Source organism: Achroia grisella, unplaced genomic scaffold (genome assembly GCF_030625045.1).
Source record: "Achroia grisella isolate CSIRO2021 unplaced genomic scaffold, CSIRO_AGI_Agris_v1 utg126, whole genome shotgun sequence".
In the NCBI taxonomy this organism is placed as follows: Eukaryota; Metazoa; Arthropoda; class Insecta; order Lepidoptera; family Pyralidae; genus Achroia; species Achroia grisella.
In genome coordinates, this window is record NW_026712609.1 from 292,670 (window position 1) to 316,590 (window position 23,921).

A 23,921-nucleotide genomic window follows, 5' to 3' on the forward strand; every position below is an offset into this window, starting at 1 on the left:
ACATTAGAAAGTGAAACTATAGTCATTTTCAAAATCACTCTTTTTCCTAATTCCCTTGAAATAAGCTTATTGTTTTGATTACCTAATTTACCTACGTTAATTTTTACAACCTGATTATTATTTAGTTGGTAAGATTAAAGAATAAAGGTTTTTATTCGAGTAATATGTTATTTTAGTTAACCTCACTATAGAGCTTTTTCAGTCATCTGAATTCAACATTTTTTTTAAATTTGGATTCCGAAAATTCCGGGATTGATATTTCTAATCCCGCGGGATCGAATTTGCAATCTCGAGTCGGGATTGCATTCCCTAATACTTACACATTTCTAATATTAGTAAAGTTGGTAGACCGTGTTTTGGTAACTCGAATTGCATGCTAAAATACACTTTTTCAACACAAATTTGTCGTAATGACATTGAGATTCAAATAACTTGAAAAGCTTTGGATCGTAAAGCGGCTATTACATTGGAAATGTATACTTACATATTGATGCGATAGATATTTGTAGTGCATTCAAGGGCATCTCGATACCTTCGAAGGTAACCCATGACATCACTTCGCGTGACAATTATCCCTTCGATTAGAAATAGCGTTGTAACATGGGGAATGATTCGGGTCGATGCGCTCCCTTGATTGTAGATGTAGTAAGTCGCCAGGAAAGCAATGTATAGCGTTGATTTACAAATGGCACTTAAATTAATATCTGTTTCCGTACTTAGATTTATTAAAGGGGTAGTCAAATCTAATTCTCATGGATGGACGCCTTATAATATTTTAATTTACCTACATTAATTTCGCTACAGTTCCGAGACTAGAAAATGTTCCATAGTGACTTAACACATATTCGTCTCTAAAATTTTTTATGTATTTTTTATAAAAAAATATTGGTGTATGAATTATTAATGATTCTGAAGACAAATGCCAGAGCATTAATCCGATACCAAAGTTTTTCTTCAGTCACAGCCGTTTTTAGTTACAGTTATAATAAAAGCGTCATGTAATTGGAACCTTATGTTATATTTAGTTTCTAACTATGTAATAGTCCATCGGTGATGCTTCGGAGCCCCGCTCCGCTTCGGCAGGCACCATGCGGCCGTGCGGCGCCGCGGCGTGCTCGACGCCCGCTACACCGCCCGCTCATGCCGGCGCGGCGCTTAGCGGACCGAAACGCCGAGAGCGGATCGCAGTTCATACGCACATTGCACAGTCCTCTTCTAACCGCGAGCCACGCTGCCTGCCACGGCGCGCGCCCTCCGCACACCGTAGCGGGCACATGCCTACGAAATGTCACCTACCTACATACATTACCCGATAACGTCAGATTAGCAATTAATACCGCCAAATAGCACGGCCAGTGCACGGCGACATTCAGTTTTAACCGTTGAACGGTTCCATTTCACGGTGAAGTTTATTCAGTTTTTTCGATCGAGTATGTGTATTTTTAATTACCTGTAATATAAAAATATAGTGTGTTGTTAAAATGCATAACCTTGGCAAATCATAATCTTTCGGTTATTATGGTCGCGAGTGTGTTTTTTGTTTTGTTACCGCTAATTATGAAGCGCGTTGATGTTGATTGTCTTTCATATGACGCGTTTACCACTTTTGCAACTAAAACAGGAAACTGCAACTAAACGCAATACGTGCACCGTAGATACGTACGTATTCATGCGCCGATAAATATTCATAAATGAATTTGAATGTGTCTTCAATCCGGTTTTTGTTTACGGATCCGAGCTAATTCTGACCTTGATGGTAAGATTCGCAAGTAATTGTTAGTATGTAAGAATTTTCGTCAATACAATACAGCGTTTTTTGCTATTATCGACATGTAAGTGGAAAATATCTAACATAAAATAGCTGTAAAGAAAATAAAACATTACTTGGATATCAAAATATTATCGAAAACTTCGTTAGGAAAACATACACTCTCATAGTTTAAAACATTACTTAATAATATTTTCGTAAACACATATATTTTCCTAATATTACATACTTATTATGCATAGAAAATACAAGTTAAATATTTTGGTCGTACAATAAAATAAATCAATATGTAACTTAATATGTCAAACAACTCTTAAGTAGCAGGTGAATGACATTTCCTAATAGAGAATATTAGGAAGAACACGTATGGTAGGTTTATAGACATACCTACAGATCTATTATTTTACGTGAAATCTTTCTAAGATGTTTCTTCTTTATTCAGTAAAACTATAACCATTAATCATTCACCATTGTTATACTCGTACTCGTCACTGCGTTAGTGGTTTTGTGGTTTCTATCTATGCTTTTTATAGATTGATGGAATTAATATAAAACCATTCGATGGTAGACATTGTATATTGTTTTTATTAAACATAATTCACATGTTCTTTCTTTTTACTTTACTAAGTAACTGTCTAGTAATATTGATTATTTATGGATTCTGTATAATATTTTATATCATATACATATCATCTACACATATTTTATTAGGTTGTTCTATTTTTTATTATAGAATAATCTATAGACAGAATGTCCTAGGTTTGGTTCTTGCTTGAATTGATTCCTGAAAACAAACTTTCTTAATTATGGCTCGGCTTTAGTTCTTTCTTATCTCTCGTTCGTTTCTTGTATGCTGGTTTTAGGATCAACAATTAATGTGTAGTCTACTATTCATACTAATATTATAAACGTGAAAGTATGTCTGTTTAAATTTAATTATATTTAGATATTAATGCAATTTGACGTGAAGATTGTATTTTGAAAACATACCTGGCTATCTTTTTTCTACATAAAAATACAGATAAATTTGCGTTTTATTAATGATTGCAAATTACATTAAATTAAAGTAGACCAGTGATTTCATGTGTACGAAAATTATACCTCTATTGCATTTTTCTTTAATGTAAGTAGGTAATTCCATACATACTGTGACAAATACTTAACCCATTTTTTAGATAAACAATCTGTTCACTCCAACCATAATTTAAACGAAACCATACATTTTGAATCGCTTGGTCCTTTTAACTAATACAACGTAACTTAAACTTAATGTTTTATATTAAGTTAAAGTTACGTTGTCTAACTGTCCTTGTGGGACTTACAGGTTAGGAGAAATAGGTATATCAGTATTAATAATCAGCTTTGGTTAAATGACGACATCAAGTTGTTAATTCCGAATGATTTTTACGCGAGATGTTTTATTTGTCGTATGTGTAAACTTATCGTGTATGTGTTTGACAACACATCAGTATCAGTATATTAACGGTTAAATATCTAAATCACATATACAACGTCATAGGTTTGAATAAATGACACTATCTTATCTTATAAGTAATAAATTATCATTTTAGCTTCAACTATTTTATACGTAGGTACACCCTTGACCCTGAGTCGAAATAACTTAATAACGTTTATCTTATTTTAATTGAATATTAAACGAACATTATTTGTTATTTTAACGTGACAATGATATAATAAGTAATAGGTATATACGGATATTTTAGTCAAACAAATTCTTACTAGAATTGATTATATTATCTGAAATATATAAATATATATATAAACGTGAACCTCAATAGATAGATAGGTCAAATTTACACGTTTTTAGAGTTAACTAAGCTTTAGTGTCGAATATAGAATTTCGTATTTTATTAAATAATTATCAATACTTAGACGATGTTTGAAATTTGATATAGTTAGTGTAGTTTAGAAACGTATTTTATGAAATCATTATTCAACAATCCCGATGATTCAAAATTTTGCAATTTTTTTGGTTGTGATATAACTATTCATTCCGTACAAACATGTTAATTTATTGGTTAATTTGATCTGGTTATCCAGCCATTGAGGATGATCACTTAAGACTTGTGGGGGTCGACCTGACATAGTACATTGCAGGGTCCTCATGCCATCACTACTAACAAACCTCAAAGATTCTATGTTTAAGTCTGTCACTTCTTTTATGATCCCAATACTAAATATTTTCATTTTAAATAGCTACACCCGACAAAGTAGTAAGCAGTAAATACAATAATACAAAATATATATTTTTACACTAATTCAAGGAAATAACTCGGGCCATACTATATACAAGCGCCGTATATATTTTCTTGTAAATTCTTGTAATTTTATAGACTACATTGTAATCATAACAATAACTTACTTTTTCTACTACCTTAAGTTAAATTTACCTGAGGTAAATATTTAAGTTAACTTACCTTCTATATTACATTTTTGTCCCTACGGTTTACTTATTTGTCATTCATTAGAGACTGGCCAATAATAAACATAACCCATCCTAGTAGAAATTCTCCCAGAAATTATATTACACAATGCACTTGAAACTAAAATACAAAGTATAAATTGAAATATTATATATGCAAAAGTGTGTCTGTCTGTATATAGTAGACAGACCTTTTATTAACTGAATGAACGAACGGATCCCAATGAAGGACCTACATTTCGGTGATACAATGTAGATTATATCAGTAAGACTGATGTATTTTTATCTTTCTAAATAAGTGAAAGAAGTCACGAGTATCACCTACTACACTACGACATAGATAATTAATGAGTAAAAAAACATTTTGGCTTAGATGCAGTCATTATTGTTCTACTATTTTAATTCGTCCTTCCATTCTAAGTCGTCTGTAGAAAGATGGTTCGAACCACAGTCTCGCGTAATTGTTCCTTCATCTATATTTCCATGTTTTATAAACAGTAGTAAAGCTTGTGTGAAATTCTTCTATTTGTTATGAGAATGAATTCTAGTTGTGTTGGTATATCAAACGCACTTATATAAATTGTTATGAATTCTAAGAAAAGAATTTTAAACTAACTAGTAATAATCATAAGAATATTACTGGTTAGTTTACAATTCTTTACAATTTATTCGAAAGATATATATATATTGCGTGTAATTAGTAATAATTCTAATACTGCTAGTTATACCTCATCATACTTTATAAGAGGTATTGACGATTTCATAAGTCCGTAATCCTATTCATGTATATACATGATACTATTACTATTAACGATCCGTCCGATTATATTATGCACCATCTAAATAACTTAAAAAGAAAAATTGTATATGAAATATTAAAACTCGAATGAAAGGTTTTAAATTCAAACTAAATAATTTTTACATCTACTCCGAGATCTCAGACTAGTTTAGAATGGCTGGTAACAATACGAACATGAGTAACTCACTCGTCATACGTACCTATATCATAAGTACCAAACTCAATTAGTATTAATTAAATACGGTGTTTGAATATTTATATTCTTAGGTATAAATAACAATCTTGATTGGTTGATATTAATATAACTTGATTACAATACATGTTTATAATTTTAAACAATTTATGCTAAACCTATATTTTATAATAGTTTATTACTTGTAATAATGTGCAAATATCATATAACATGTGTATTGTAAGTAATCTACATGATGTCATAAGAGCTGATCCGGATACATCAGCATACATCAGCGTAAGAGAAGCAAAATATTATATCAATATCGAAATAAAATTCTATCAAATTGGTCATAATGGTAATAGTAGCTAAGACATCCTTTTATGAGAAGAGATCAGTACTTAGTACAGAAAAATGATAAGTTGTTATGATAACAATTATTCTAAAATATAAAATAGCTTCTAAGCGAATAGTTTAAACAAAATTCTTAGTAGCTGCTACCTACGCAGATATTTCTTTTAAGATACATCTGAATTCTACATCTGCGAATGTAAACCAAACACTGTTGACTTGTCAAATGATAAATGTACTTATGTCAAACAGAAAACTATTCATTTTGTATAAGTTGAATGAATAATCTAAGGAATGGATAGACAAAAGAACTTTCATTAGTACGTAGTCGGGTGCAAATTGCCTCTAATGGTACGTTTTTACTTATACTTATTTTTATTCGTTCCGTACCAAATACAATAGTACTGAATACTTTCATGTCGTTACATATATGTACTCCTATGCATACAATATGTTAAATATTTTATATGATAGTTAATTATACAAAAGATATGATGAAGAATGAAATAGAACAAAAAGAAATTGATGCAAAATAATTGTTATATTCTCAGAACTCTCGAATCACATCCTCAGACAACTTTAACAGTCTGGACTCGTTCGTTTTTAAAACTTTATCAAACTTTTACACTTACAACTGGATTGTCGATTTCCTTTTACGATGGCACCTGCACTCGACCTGTTAATATTAAAAGTTTCTGCTGTTAGATTCTATGATACTAACGTTATCTTAAAATAAATCAGTCCTAACAATCAATGAAAAGGATTAGATTATTTTTGACATTGATTAGGATACTGTATTTAAACCACTAATCTACTGGGTATACCTGTGTATATTTAATGTGATTCAACAATTTATTTATTGATTCAAACCTTTTCTATTGCATCTTTTCTACTGCAATCTTCGTTCACGTTAGAGAACATCTCAGAATTTCACATTTTGTAAAAATAACATTTATAACTATGGATTTTAGAGTTTAGTCTGAAATATATCAAATCATTAAAAAAGTAATTCCTCGATTAAACAGTGTTGTCAGTAGTTATAGAGCAGTGACAGTGAGTAATTGAATTGATGTAAAGTCTAAAGTTTTATGTAAGTTATCTTAACGTTTTACTTAATATTTAACAAGAAAAGTTGTTTGTAAAAAATAGCTTTTAATTGGGATGGCAGTAAAAATAATACTATAAAATGTATTTATTGCGTTGTTAATACTGATTTAGTAACACTTAAAGTTTGTAACATTAATGTACAATTATTGATAATGAAACTTTCTAGAAAGCATAAAAAAATTACAACTCTCCTTAAACTAGTGTTGCGGGGTGTTCATAGGCAATGGTAATTAAATAAAAAAAATAAACATAATATAAGCATATTTATCTCAATATGTACCAAACCTTGTAGCAGTCAAGTGAAGACATTATCGTTCCATTTCTGTCAAACTAAGAAAACAAATAACATTAGAAATATTTGCAGTACGGAGTTACTAAAGAAAAACAGCTAACTCGCATCACAACTTGTTTTAATTTGTTGAATGGACACATAAATAAGGGGATTTAGATGGGAAATTAGATTGGTAGATATGAAGAAAAAACGAATTTGTAGGATAATTCGAAGTATTTGTCATAATGGTTTGAATGAAAATTGAAAATTGAGTAAGAATTTTTTTTAATGCCACGAAATTTTGATAGTAAAGAATTGCGCAATTCAAAATGTTAATATATTTAACATATTAATATAGTATATTGTTTACGACATTAGAAGAGACTGAAGTGAGATAATGTATAGAAGAACGTAGCATATGCTGAAATATAGAATTATATACCTACTTTCACAACCAGCATTATACTGTCAACTTACTTATGCCAGCATTAATCATAGTCACAACATATTGTCAGGAAGTCACGAAATAGAGAGATTCTGCTATTCTGAACAGCACAAATTCACGCTGAATTTGTTTTTACTGATTTACATTTTATTCGGTATTTGGATCATTATCATTAGCGGAAAAAAATTAAACTGAATAGACAAAAAGCTTTAAAAACTTGTCGTTATACAAAAGAAAAGGGAATCGTCAGTAACGATGAAAACAAAACTTTGCCTAACCAAACATGTGCATAATAAAAATATCGTGATATCACAAAATTCTTTAAGGGATTTCAGAACGAAAATTGTATAAAAGAGAAATTAATTTTACTTATTCATCTAATGTTATGGATGTGAAACTTTGTACAGATATTTGAATATTTAGATTTTTTAATATTTAACTGTTAAGATATTTTAATGTTTGGTTACTTACGAGTATATAGATGTTTGGCTGCTATGATGTTTCGATTTTTGGTTTGTTACTCAATCACGTTTAAAAGTGTAAACGGATTTCCGCGAAATTTGGTACACAGATTTGGTACTTTATTACTAAATTAGCGGTTCCCGCGACTTCATCCGCGTGGAATATAACTTTATTTTTCTAAAATAAAAGTAGCCTAAAGAACTAAAAATTATTTTGTTCGTCTTAATTTATTCGTTCTATTAGGTTCTGAAAGGTTCAAACTAATACATTTATATCCGGCATCATCCCTTATTTTATTCCCCATGGGGGTTGAATTTATCAAAATCCTATTTAAGCGAACGTCTTCATCATAGTAACTCCAATCTTTAATTTTAGTTCAATCAGTCGAAAACCTAAAAAGATGTATACAAACTTTCATCCCTTATTTTATCCCCTTAGGGGTAGAATTTATCAAAATCTTTTCTTAGGGGATGCCTACGTCATGGTAGCTTTATGCATGCAAAGTCTCAGCCCGATCGGTTTAAAATTGACAAAGTTTCATACAAACTTTCATGCCCTATTATATTCCCTTGGAGGTAGAATTAATCAAAATCCTTTCTTAGGCATCCGGCCTACGTCATAACATCTACCTGCATGCCAAAATTCAGTCCGATCCGTCCAGTGGTTTAGGCTGTGCGTTGATAGATCACTATAACAGGTCACCTTTGAGTTATATATATTTAAATACATTATACTTTTTCTCTTATATAACTCGGGCAAAGGGGTACATCTAGTTTAAGTAACGTCATCTATTTTGATTAATCTGACTAAAACAGAACAAGTGCTTCATTAATAATTGCGTGTGTTGAATTAATAACTAATTAACTATTTTGGTGTATTTTACGTTACGTTTGTAGGTGTATTTTCCTTCCATAACACGCTGTTAATTGATTCGTGTTAACACATAGCTGTTTCGTGTTATTCTGATTTAGTCGTTAAAAATATGAACACACTGATGAACATGAATAACTGATGATAATTGAACTAATATGTACATACGTACATCTCACTTCGATATATTAGCTCTATATTTTTAATCCAAACAAAATATCTATACATATTCTATATCATCCTAGATATTAAATACCTCATCAGTTTACTGATATTACAAAGTTTTCACCTTTATTGTTATGTTTTTGTATGTATGTAAAACCGGATAATTTTTACTCAGTATCAACTACTTTATTTTCTCATTTACATAACTGGTATTTGGTATCTCAAATTAATTGTCTTTATGTAAACATTCTTATGATTAACCGTATTAGTTCTATTTTGGTAGTATCTGGACAGTTTGTAAATTCTGACGCATTCAGTGTAGAAATATTATAGAATGTTTACATAAAACAGAACGCAATAATGTCATTGGTATATGTAGATACTGCCGGAGTGTAAGATCGTAATGTATCTGGAAATACACGTCGTGAAACACGCACGAACGAAAATTATGAGAGAATTCTGTCCGAGTGGCACGCGTCACGCAGTAAACCTGTCTTGTACTTTGATGCTATCGAATACAGCACACGTTCCAGACTGTTTGCTTGACTATTTTATATCTGGAACCGGCCGCCAAGTGTCGACTCTGATAAAACTTTTACCGTAGAAACTGTCCGTACACAACCTTGTAAAGGCGTAATTTAGACACCCAAATTGAACTCCTAAGAAACCTACAAAGTTAATTTACATTTTTATCTGACAAAGAATTATGTAAAGTGATGTAGAGTGGTAAAGAGAGTTAGTACGGAGTTTTTAAAGGTTTTATTAAGGGTGAGCTTAACTCAACGGGATGTTAATTTAGATACATTCGCTGGATATATTCTTGGATGTTACCTTGTATTTGAATTATGTTAAAACCATAAAAATATTTATATAAATTTTTGTTCATAATTTGGTATTTCAGTTGTAATTATTATTTTTAATTAACTTATTCGATAAATTACAAGAGAGAGGCTATATGATATAATATTAAGGTAGTGCATAGATTTAGAATATATAGCGAACGTAAGTAAGTAGGGTATGTACAATTATTTTGTAGTAAATTAAATATACACCACAAAGTATATATTTTATGGTGATAATGTTTTACAGTATTGAATTTTTAGTATCTTACAAATACAATTATATCTATGTTAACTATTATTATATGATTTCTTGTGTTAAAGGGAACTTGAAGTTTTGATGACATACAAATATGACAGAAATGAAGATTTATTTCTCCTAGTCTTAGCTGAGTGACATATTGTTGGTAGGTGCTGCCCACGTCGACAAATTTACAATTTCTTTCTGTGCTAAACAGTGCTGTAAAATTTTTGTTATCATCTTATTTGTCTTTATTTTTATTATATACTTTTATAATCAAGCATATTCTGTAGTTAAATAACTATATATATGTATGTATATATATTTACACTATAGGACAGTACAAGTTATTCTAAAAAGACACCATAATTTTTTGTCGCGGTATGGGCATGATGAGAATATAAATTATAAAGTAACTAACGACTCGCCCATTTTTGCACGAGTATTTTAACCAATTTAAACAAAACCTTAACGAATTGCATACACAAATATCTCATTGATCGCTGTATTAAGGTATGAAAACATAATGAAAATCCGATTAGAATTTTTGATATTACATACATATTACAATCATGCAGACAGACACGGATAATATGTATCGATAGATATTATAACAATGGACCAGGAAATTACTAGCTAAATGTATGTATGTATAAACACATTATTTATATTCATGAATTCTACATACAAGATTTTATACCCATATATGTATAATGTCTTACTCACACGTGTATGTCTTATCTTTTTATAGCTAGTGGTATTATCATTGCAGGCTACGTTTCTATATTGTTTTTACTATTTTAAAGTCCGTAGGTACAGTTTAGAACATTTATTCACAGATAAAAAATAGCCTTGTATTGTTTGAGATTCTACAAGGTTTCAATTGATATTCAAAACGCTTTAGAGCTGAAATTAAAATGTACTTTTTGAATTGGATAACAAATATTTTCATTGTTTGTATTGATGTAGCTATTTTTAAAGTAAAGTTGAGATACATATTATGAAAAAGTATATCTCGCTTTCATGTAAATGCCTCTCACAATTGTGGACAGTGCAATCACTAAAATAGTTATCGTTTTAATAACGGGTAGACTGTTAAGTTTACTCATTTTGTTAATTACTGTTTAAAGTTTACACTTTATAAATCGCCAAAATACAGAATATTTTCGTTATTTCATATCATTATTGTATTTTCAAAAATACAGTCATGATAATAGTTGTAGTAGCAAAGTCCTTTGTTAAAAACAACATTATACATTGTGCCACGTCAGCTAAACATAAATATTAATTAAATGTTGGTCTATACTCTTTATTTCGAACAAATGGTTGGCTAACAGACTATTAATTCGAATAATTAAGTATCTTGAACTAACATGAAAACAATCCCTATTCATTGCAAAAAGAGTCGTGGAAATGTGTTATTTCTTTACAAAAATCATATGTATGTTATACCTAAATGGCACATTCCAATTCTTAGATTCCATTGCCATTATTATAAGGAATTAAATATAAAATAGCCTGATAATGAAGTTTTGTCTAAAATAATAGTGAATATTTTATTTTTTACAATGAACCATCCAATTTAATGCCAATAGTTAGTTAGACTGGCTATTTTATATCCAGTTGTCGTCCACTAGCCATGTGCAGCAAAAAATTAAGAATACCTCACGTTAATCTTAAGATGATGCTGACGCTAGAGTCTGATTTTCGTAGGTATCACAAAATGTTCGATAACAACTCGAGCTTACAGAGCGGGTCTTCAGACGAGGTTAGACATCATTACGAGGCCTCGTAAGATACAGAGCGCGATAATCTCCACTTGTTCTTTGTAAAAGATGTGCGGAATATTTATACATTCACTACTTCGGACGCTTATTGGGTACTAACAATTACCATTTATCTTCTGATTCAAAAAGAATTTGTACTAGAAGTATTTTTTTCTGTACATTTATATATTGGTCAATCCTTATTGGATTTTAATGATTCCATATCAAGTATTTATCAGGCAACATTATTCTAAAGAACAATGGCTAGTGATTCGATAGAATATCCTAGAAGTAAATAGAAAAATTAATATCTACTCTGTATATATATCATATCTGATTTAGATATATTGGACTTATCCTGGATTTTGTAAGGTAAATCATCTTTATTGTTAAGAAAAAAATTTGCTGTTCCACTTTCATTGTTCTCACGTTCGACCTAAATCCGTATCCAGCCTGTAAAATTTGCCTGATGTATTGCATTTTTAGTTTCACACTTGTGAACTACCTAACTTTCAGAGATGAATGTCCTCTTCCTTTCTGCGTAATATGTTGTATTCATGATATCTTAAATGGGATCTATACTAAACAGGTTTATAAATTTATCTTAATTTTAGAAAACGCATCTATTTTAGTGCTAATCTTAAATGGATTACTGTGCAATCAATTAAAGCAGTGGCTGGAATCTAACTGTGTCATAAATGGCATTTGATTTCAAATATTTCGCTTTAAATTTAGATTGTTATTTCTGTTTTGGCGAAATATTGGATTCAAAATTGTCATTCTTGAAATATCACTAAATGCATATAACTCCAATAATAATTTAATTAATATTCTTAGCTCTTGTACATATTATTATTAAAGTGTACTTTAAATATGATTTATTGAAGAAACTAGTATATTTGCGATTGAAAACTAGACTTAATTTATATTATAATAAAAATTATACAGAAATAATCTTCTTACGGAATCCTATTATGTGCATGCCTAACATATACTCGCTCTGGATCTTATTTATGAGATCCACTTTATCGGAATTTTAAGTTGTCACGCAAATAATATTAAGACCTATATATTTCTTTTGTGTAAAACTGAACATAGGTAATTTTTATTTATAAGAAACGGACGGACGGACTACTCTGAAATAAGTATTAACAAGTGTATGTATTTTTGATTATTGAAATTCTGAAACTCCATTAAAGAGATACCTACGCCTAAGAACATTAAGATAACTTCGCAATAAAAAGAACCGGTCACGTAACTGGCTGCGGCCATAATCCGTATCGTCCCTACTCATCCAAATATCTTCGTAATCTTCTATCGGCATCGGGACATGCTCGATTATAAACTACTAGTACTTTACCGCGTCTTTGCCCGCGCCTGTACCATATGCAACAATAAAATAATGATTACTTTAATTAAGGCTAGTTCAAGAATATTAAGAAAAGAGTAATTGAAATTAAAAAACTAAATTAATTTAGAATTTTAAATATTTTATACTAGCTGTGCCCGCGGTTTCATCTGCATGAAATTTATAGCCTGTATGTTATTCTGATGCATAAACTATATTGCTGTACAGTTTCATCAAAATCGGTTCAGTAGTTTTTAGATAAAAGAAAAAAATATTCATCAAATTTCAGTTTAAACATAGATCTACTTTTATTTTAATTTATTTACATATTTTAATAAATAATCAATAGACAATAAAACAGAAGGGAAAAGTAATAATATCCTTTGAGGCTCATAATCTTGTTTAAGTGATGTCAGCGCCAAGCAAACAACCATTGCTAGGACAAACTAATTTTTATAGAGGAATATAATTTTTTTTACACAAATTGCCTTGAGAAATTGTTTCGTGTCCTTAATATATTTTCCTTGAACTGTAAAAATTAAATTCTTCTTATGCCCAGTTCTTATATAGATGTTTAAATTTCGTATTTTTAATAGTTAAACACTGAAATGTTTAAGGTAATAAAGATTATACGGACAATAAATGAAGGAAATGTTATACATTTTTTTACCTTTATAAATATATTTTTGGTAAATAAGTAAAATCATCGGCCGCAGGCAGAGTCCTGTAATATGGTTAATTATCCTATTCCATTACAAGCAGTCTAATTATCTATATTTTGTTAAATATGGAAGATATTTTTATCATGACAATCTATATAGATCCATTTTTGAGAAAGTGTAACAAGAATTTTTATTATATTCTTTCGCGCTCTGGCTCACTTCTGGTTTTTTATTGTGCGTATGTATTTGTAATATTGTTCACTTGTCACATAATTCCTAGGGATGAAAAGGATTAGCAACATGTTGTATTCCTACTGCGTTACCAAGTTAGGTCTCGAATGATATTTAACACAGAATAATAACAATATTTATGGTGGATACGTGTGTTTTCCGAAGAGGTATGTAATATTTCCTATAATAGTATGAGTGTCACATTCTTAATCATAAATTGAACCAACTTTAACTGTAGTTTGACCCACATAAATGTTAAACTACCTAACTGATATATTTGATAAAAATTATAATTCTGTGGCCAATTTTATATATCGGATTTTTTTCTGAGTATTTCTGTTATTTATACTTAATACATGCATTTAATTTATTATTTTTTTCTACTTCTACATTAGAATTTCATTACTCTTATTAGTAGTTCCCAAACTTCTGTTTGTATTTTGGGAACTGAAATATATTTAATATTTATTATTGTTTTTATTATTTATTTAAAACGTCACTCATACTTTTATAATTTATTAGTCCACTTCGAGTTGTCTTGTAAACTGAAAATATATTTATGACAAGAATAAAAAAACAGTGACTATATTGCTATTCTTAAATGTTAACTTGCAAAAGGTTTGCCCGATTTTCAAATCTCGGAATTCATTATCATATAAAAGTGGTGACAACATGACTATATTTGATATCGGCGTCGATGTTTAATTCATAACGGATTTTTTATGAACGACGTTTATGCTTTACTCCCACTGTTTGCCGACGACTTGGAGGTATTTGTCGGTAGTTAGTGTATTTAGACTGTGTAGAATTATACCTAGTCTAGTCTAACATGTTTAATAATTTATTTGCCTTCTTCATTGCAATTGACGGAGAACGAAACGGTAGAGAGAGAGAGGCAAGCTGTGTACGGAAAAATTGAAATTGATCTTGAGCACACATATAGATTGTGTGTACATTATGTACTCATATAAATTATCTATATAATACAAGTAATAAATTAAACGGAATGTGCAAGAAAAAAACTGTTTGATATATTGGAAATATGGATAGAATGATCTTTTAAGAATAATAGATGTAATATAATAATTAAATATTATGGATTATATATATATACATATATAAGTATGTCGCATATATTTCGTAATCAGATTTAAAGTATATTTCCTTTTATATACTTAGTTAATTTTGATAATGTACCGCCCACATGAATCTCTGTTTGTTGTCTTATGCTCCAGCTGTTAAGTCCGACATGTCCACCTTTATTTGTGTATTTGCGCATTTAAGTTTTAATAAATACATAAATATTATAATAATTTCCACCTCAGAAGATAAACGTACATCTGCAATACATCTTATAAATGGAACATATATTAACAATTTGTAAGCAAAAAATGCTTATTGTATAGTACATCAGTAATACAATAAACAGAGAGTATTATTAGTTTTATTGATTATCTTTCACATTTGTCGTGGTATACCTACTGCGTTGTCAACCGATTATATTATTTATTCTGTAATTCGATATCAAGTCCGAGGTGCTGCAACTAGCAACATGATATCGTGCGAATATAATTAATGCAACAAAATAATTATGATTGATATAAATCATTTCTGAGAATGAGATAGGAATGTAACTAAAAAAATGTGAGATTGAAAGTGAAATTCAAAATAGTAGTCTTCTTAACATAGAATTCTATTTGTATAAAATGCTGTTTTGTTATGCATTAGGGTGTTTTTACGTATAGATGAAATTGTATTCGATGGGCGTCGACAACGCTGGGATCCTATTTTTTAACATGCAATGTGATAACGGGTAAATCTATATTCTTACTATTCTGTTCAAGGAGATAACTCTTTCAAGAAATAAAGAAAGAAAAAATTGTTTATTTGGTACACTGAAAATAATTTTTAAAATTTAATTAACATTTTATATTATGATGACTACTATATTCTGTTGTGTGTTACTAGTAAAGTAGATAATTATTATGTAAGTTTTTATATAGGTGTCTCGCTTATTTTATGGATTTACCTGAGCAATGCTATTTGTGTCCCGTCCCTATGACAATTTTCAAAAATCTGTTCTCGACTGAGGCTGTTATTAAGTGAATCTATGTTCTGTTTTCTAGGCATATTAGAGCTGACAGTGCGTTGATAGTCGGTCAGCAGAAACCTAAATAATTATAATCTTTGTCATCAATAATAGCATGTATCAATGTAGAAATGCTATGTAGATTAACATGAAGTGATTTATGTATATTTATATAGAAAAAGTTTTGCATGTAGTAGAGTAAGAAATGATTGCTTAGAGTTCTCTTAATGCATTTACACTTATAAAATTTAAAGAAATGAGAGATGGACAAAGAATCCTTCGCTAATTAAGGTATGTGGCCCTACTATATGTTACTCATATACATATAAAATAATATCCCATTTCTGTTTTTATTTAAAACCAATACTAAATTAGACTTAGTAATATATTTTATTTGAGATCCAATTTATAAGCAAATTTTCGCAGGCCCGTAATAAAATATGAGATATATTGGGGTTAAGGAATTCAATTTGACTCTGTATGATGTTTGGGAACCGAGAAGCGGAAACGAATTAACCTAGAATTGTATTTATACAAAAGTAGAAATTTTATTTTTCGAACTTATACTTGAAATAAGTCTTGAATACAAAAATATTAATTTTTATTATCATCACTAATCCTTCGGGCAAATTAAACGAAAAAACAATATCATTAATTATATAACAACTATAGAAAAATTCACGTATACAAACTAATTTATTTATTCATTTATTTCGGATATGTGTTCATATTATATTAGTAAACAATTTATAATAGTTTGTGTGTAATTTTAACTATATGAATAAAATGTTTATTGGTAAAATTAAAATCTTTGCAATTGAATACTATTGGCAGTATGGACGTAGTACTATATACTATATATATAATACTATATATTCTATAGACTGTAAAAGTACATCTATTGATCATTAAGCCATATTTGTTCTGAACAATGTGACGAATTTATCACTATATTATTGTTATCAAATGACTCAGTTTAAATTTTTTCGATTACACTTCACTGTGTGATATTTTCTCCGGGATAAAAGCCGTTTGAATCATTGCGAAAAAAATGTATTTGTTTTATACATAAATTAACATTATACCGTTGTGGTATATTCTCAATCATCTAGTCGTCCTTCACTAGTACGTGCCTCGTATGTTTGTAAACAAAACAAAACCGTTGTTACGGCATGTATGAATAATACAAGCAACGTTCTTGTCGAGTAATGATAACAAATCGCAAAATCATGTTTGTATAATCGATATAACTAAGCAAATAAATATTACTCTAGTACATTTTAAAACTTGTAATATCGCACTGAGCTGTTTGATATTTTCCGCGTTTTACTTTTATTTGAACAGTTGCATATTGTAATTCTGCACATGCGGCTAAATATATTTTACAAAATCTATTTCTATTTTTGAATTAAAAAATAAAGTGTTTTATAATGCAGTTTTATCGTTGGTAATAAACACTTAAATGAGGTTATGGGTTCCAATGTATCATTCCTAATTATTATTATAGACTATTAATTCGCTCGTTTTTTATGTGTATTATACACATAATAATGTAAAAACGATGTTTAACATGTGTAAGTGATAGTCATCATTGATAAATTTTATATTATCAAGATTAAGGGCTATTCTTATCTTAAAATCTTAAAAATTATTAAATGTTTATTTTTAGAATTGACATTGCTACTAAAAAAATATTGCATAAGTTGTTTAGAAATCCACAATCACACATACACACATACAAATATTTCCTTGATTGAAATCGAAATTTCAGTTGCGATTACTACAACATGATTATTTCCCGCATAATAAGACTTAGATAAATTAGCCGCAGGCAAATTTTCTATAAATGAAACTTAATTTTCTCATCAACACTTTAACCATCCTCAGATCCTCATCTTTTTGTCGCCTGTTATTTAACACGGTTAGAGTTTTGTAAAGGATTGCTTTTTACGTTTTATCGCTTTCTTTTAAAAAGGCAACAATTATTTTTTTTTACCCAACAAAGGTAGGTGATACAAAAAAAAAGTCTGTACATAAATATTTGAAGTATTATACCCTTTTTACTGGTAGGTAATTCGGTAAGCGCTCGTAAAAGGTGTTATCTCACTCATTTAAATACAAACCCGTACCCAAGTCATGCTTATGTCGGCCACGTAGACGATTCCTTTATGGCCCTAAGGCTTCAGTCACACTACCAATTTTCTTTATTGGAAAATATTAAATATAGGTATTATTTTGTCCTAGGTATATATATATACCTATATCATATTTAATACTATAGAATAAAGTACAATATGATTGGGATTTAATAAAATGTAAATAAAAAAAGCGTACAAAAAAAATTTGTCACAAAAAATATAGTATATGTAAGAATAAAAAACATTACTTCGATAAAAAACTAATTATGTGTAATACAGATTTATATATCTAATAAAAAATAAACAAAATAATTATAGATATATCAGTTAGTTATGAGGTGAATTGTTTATAACAGTATGTAATTCCAACACAGTACGAAATTAAATATCAACAATGAATTTTTCTCTATTATTTTTAAATAATACACTTTTGATTAAAATAGTTTAATCTAAACATTTTCTAACAACCTTTTATCAAATTAAACTTCTCTCTGAATTAGCATATAGATTTTGTAATAGTTATTTCGAATGACGATAAGGAGTAATAACAACAATAACAATAATATTTATATTCTATTTGATATATAAATATTTTTCAAACATACAAATAATCGGTAGAAAGATGCAAATGTTAAAAATTCTACGACTTTACAAATTATAGAGGTATGCAAACTTTGTACAAAAGCCGTTTGCATGGGCATCTTTTTTTGATATTTTTTCTGCCGAGAAACTTACTTTATTACACTATGAACTACATTAATTAGGTTTGATGATATGGCAGCGATAATACAGAATATGTATGACTGCTTAGCCTTTAGGAATGGAAAGGCAGGAGGAGATTCATGTATATATAGTATATATTTATAAATATAAGGATACTAATAGATATATGACGTTTATGGAATCTGCGTCGGATGGGTCTGTATCGTCGCCTGTTAGTAGTATGTTGCGGACATGTGAGCGACACCGACCCTTTGGGGTATTCTAGTGATGTATTACCCTTGTTTAAGTGGCAGTTGAAGATTTATATTACCTACAGAAAAGAACAACAAGGTTCAATTTTGCTTCAGTCTCTGTATATAGTATATATACCAAATATACTAAAAAAACGTTATAGATTCGTTAACTAACAAAACTGGATCAGACTGATTTAGAAACCTGACTGTCGAACTGTTTGTGGATTGTGCCAGTGTACTATTTTCGATGACATTGCATAGCGTGGTCTCTAATCAATATTGATTTGTCTGATCATTTATTTAAATATCCGAACAAAATAGACTAACCTGAGGTCATTACAAAATTGTTAAATTGCTAGTCATAAGTTGCTCTAGTTTTATGGAACTTCATGTAAAATAAGTAAGCATCAGGAAATTTTAATATACTGCTATCTATACTATATTCAAAATTGGAAAGCAGAATAATGAAAACATAGTTATCATTCACATATTATTATGAAAGTCATAAAAATGTATAAATGTATATTAAACAAATAGAAATAGGAATTAGTGCTGAATACTAGTACAAGTAGAGCATTACATTAAAAAGGGTTTTTAATAAGTATAGTCATAATTTTTTAAGTATTTTTGAAGGATATTTATCTTTACTGACATTATAAACGAGAAAATGGACGGGGTAAGAGGCCTTAATGGCTCAACTAATTGTCAAGAAAATTAACTTCTATGTAAATACGTGTAAGTCAAATCGGAAATGTACATGTAATGTAACATGGTATGACATAGGATCCCTTCAATTATTTATTTAATCTCTATGTTCTTGCTATGAAGAGAAAACTGCAGTATCTGTAGTAATAAATATTATAAAGACAGAGAGAGATAGAACGAATTTTATTAGGAGAAAAATAAACTCCGAAACTACTGCATCGTAGTGAGAAATTCTTTCACTATCTGAAAGATTATATTTCAGAATGACATTGGTTTACTGTCGTCACTCACTTAATTTTGTGTTGTTTTAATAAAATGTGAAATAAGTATGTACCTAATAACAGGCTATGTAGGCACTGCTTTACATAAAATCGTTATTTCAATGTTGATACTTCGTCAATTTAAAATCGAGCAAAATTTTATGGTGAACACCTCACGACACCGCTGCAAAGAACAATGTTTGAAATAATGATTTGATGTAATCCTAAATAAATATTTACTTTCATATTCAATATACGTCTGTTGCTTATAGGTTTATATTTTGTTAACCTATTCATTGAATACATTGCTTGTAGACCTTTGGGCTCTGATCTAAACATATTACTTCCAAACATGTAAATAAGTATAATGAAAATAATGTATAGTATGTTTTACGGAATTTTCGTAATCTTTTGTTAAGTAAGTACGTACTTATTTTACCTAACCTATATAATTTCTATGTGTGTTGACGCGGAAAATACACATTTCACTACTCGTTTTCAACTCCAGTATGGCAAAAGAGTTCTAATAAAACAGCAGAATTTGTGTTATGCGTACTAGATAACTGATATAAATTGTAAATACGTACATAATATAATGTAAATACGTACATAGTTTGTACGTATATATATTTATGCGTTATAGCGCACTGTAACTTGCACTAAGTTACAGTGCGCTATACCGACCACTAAAGCCTTCTATGCCGATTTGAGAATAATTTGGAATTGTTATAAATATTACATTCTATATCGTACATTATACTTCTATATTTTTTAAGGTATTTAATATGATTTTTTATTGTTTATGCTAAAATATTATTTCTATTTCAGTAGTCATTTTATTTATGCGGGAATACTCGATTTAAATATTTGACATCAAATTTAACAAAAATTTCAACAATTATAATACTATGAATGACATGTAAGTAACGCTAGTTCAAACTATAATAGATTGAACCGGTTACTACTGCATATTTTAATATGATAAAAATATATTAAATTAAAGTGTCTGTTTGTAATAAATAAAATAAATGTATATATATTTATTTACTTCGCCTTAGACAGAAAGTGATATGATTTAAATTAACAATAATTACGATACAAAATACGTATTGCCTGTAAGACCCTCACTAATATTAAAAAATAAGTGACAATTTTATATCTTTTTCTCCTTTTTATAAATTTTATCAGTATTCCTATAATATTCTCTTATCTGTAGTATAACGTACTTATTCATTTGAGAAATCACAAGTATCTACATAGTTATGTTTATAATAAAAGATAAAAACCGTGTGAACGTAACGCGACATATGACGTTGCGTCCCACGTAAATAGATCGTTATTATACATCTATTAGAAAGAAACGTTCCCAATGTTCCCATCGAGGTTCGTATTTTACATCAGAATATAATGCATACTGCAAATTTATCATTATCGTTTTTATTTGTTGAGAGCAACGGCCTCCGAACTATAAGATAGCGACCTCTACTGATTTTATTTTTGTTTCGTTATAATTACTACCTATTTGGAGACCTTTCTCAACTTTATAAGTTTTGTGCACCTCAACATAATATATAAGATCATTCTTCATTCATCAGTCATTCTGGTGTAATGTACCTTATAAACATCGTAATATTTTTTGAAAACGGAGAAGAGGTTCAATGTTCTAAAGTAAATTAATATTTTTATAACGAATATTACTCCCTCTTTCTTATATGTATAACAAAATAATTGTATGTTCACTTTTTATAGAGCGACTCCTTAAAATTAACTCACAATACTTAATGAGTAAAATTATAATTACGTTCTTTTGAAAAAATGGCTTTAGGTAGTACAAAATAGAATGGAATTTAAAATATTTACTCGCCATTTTACTGTAGGGTTTAAAATAATTGAGTTGCTTAATGCTACTTATTTTCTAAAAACAACTTACGCATTTATATAAAAGCCCTTAGAGGATCTTTCTCAGTATTATATACTAGTGGAAATCGCGACTTCTTACACATGTAAATTAAATTAGAATTGTAGGTGTAATAACATTTTCGAAAATTTTGTAAATATCATTTTGGGGAGGTTGTTTCTACATTTTTAGTCTGTATATTGACCAATATTTATTTTACAACATATTCTGTGGACATAGATATCATCTTAATTCTTAGCCGTTTTAACCATGAAACCTGAACAGACATTTTAATATACACACCAACAGTTTTCACATCGTCTAATCGTGACGATGAGAAAACTGTTTATATATATATTATACTATTATTTTAATATATGTACTTACTATTATAATATAGTACGTACTATTTTAATATATGTTATAATAAAGATAAAACTAACTAACTAACTAACTACTGATAGTTAGTATTCTGAACTGAACTATGTATATTTGTTAACAATTCGTGGTTAACATAGTCGTACATTAATCAAAATAGTTGTATAACTTATTTATCTTTATTATTTCTTGTTAATACAAGATATACCATCATGATAGTAATATATGATATTTCATCATGGTATATCTTGTTAAGATCAATGTCGTTAATAAGATATTTGATATATTTTTAGGAGTTTAGGTTAATCAATGTACCTACTACTACTACCTCACTTTAATTTAATGTTTCCGTCAAAAATGATAACCTAATATTTTTTTTATTATAGATAGTTTATATTAGCTAACAAAAGGATATCATTAAAATCTACATTCACTCTACAGGACTTTTTTCATATATTAAAGTGAAAAAAATACTTCTTGTGAACGTCATAACGGGAACATTTTAATGAGTCTGTATTATACGGCTTTGACATTTCTTTTTGTTCACTCATATCGTCTCGGTAGTCTAGCGGTTTAGCACTCGACTTACTTCTGATGGTCGAGAATTCGATTCATAGCACGATGCAAACTTATGTATTTAAAAATTTATGTATTTCAATTAATTATTTTTAGGAGTAGCCTAACCCAACCTAACTTGGCAATATTTTTTTGTTTTATAAACTTAAAATATCTTTATAACAAAAAAATAGTCCATAAAGTATCTTTTTATTAATAAGCGTCTTGGCTTTTCCTGTAATTATGACGTAGGATACTTGAATCGCAATTATTCATCCATCGCGTGACAAGTAGATGTGGTACAAATACAGTGATATGTCCACCTTTGCTGCTTTTTTTATGTAGTAGGTATACCTACATTAAACAAGAAACTAGAGATGTAAGTTTTAAAATATAACTAACAATTCTTTTACCTAGACAAATTTTGTACCAAGTCATTTACATTGGTACCTCTCTCTAACCTATTTAGTCACTTATTATTCACCGGCTGAAACGTGAGATATTGACAACAAACAGAGTAAGTGAGAGTAATAATGAAAATAAAAATGCTGGAAACACATATCCGGGGTTGTTGTGGTTTTGGTTTGTCTATCCCACTAGTTTGTAAGAAGTAGGTAGAAAGGAGAAAGGCACCAAAAAACACTGACCTCTGGAATATCAACGCATGACATATCATGCTTATACTACACGTGACAGACGCCACTCGATATAATGTCTGTCCATGTTTCCAGGCGTAGGTACCGCTTACCATTAGTTGTTTGTCAGCTAGTTATATATTTCAGTTACATTAACAAAACACACTGGTGAACGGAAACGCCAACATCGAATCAAATTAAGAAGACCGTGGGCTTTGTCTGCGCCATGTTTTATTTCAAATTATAATTACTTTTCTGATATTTTACATTGTTACTGGGCAGATGTAAAACAAACATTGAATACTTTTTCATTGGAATCGAAAATATGTTTACGAAAGCAGCACGTACGGTGATTTTTTATTTATTGT

The 23,921-nt window shown here is 29.3% G+C and overlaps 1 protein-coding gene across 2 annotated transcripts in view; it reads left to right on the forward strand.

Moving 5' to 3' along the window:
- LOC131854993 (cAMP-specific 3',5'-cyclic phosphodiesterase) overlaps positions 1–23,921 on the forward strand; it is a 346,930-nt gene that overhangs the window by 96,666 nt on the left and 226,343 nt on the right. Inside the window, exon 1 of one of the 2 annotated variants that reach the window (XM_059206193.1) lies at positions 1,261–1,430. The exons of the other annotated variant lie outside the window; for it this stretch is intronic. The gene's annotated coding sequence lies outside the window, so the exon portion shown is untranslated. Of the gene's footprint in view, positions 1–1,260; positions 1,431–23,921 lie in introns of those variants that run through there. 2 annotated transcript variants of the gene reach the window in all.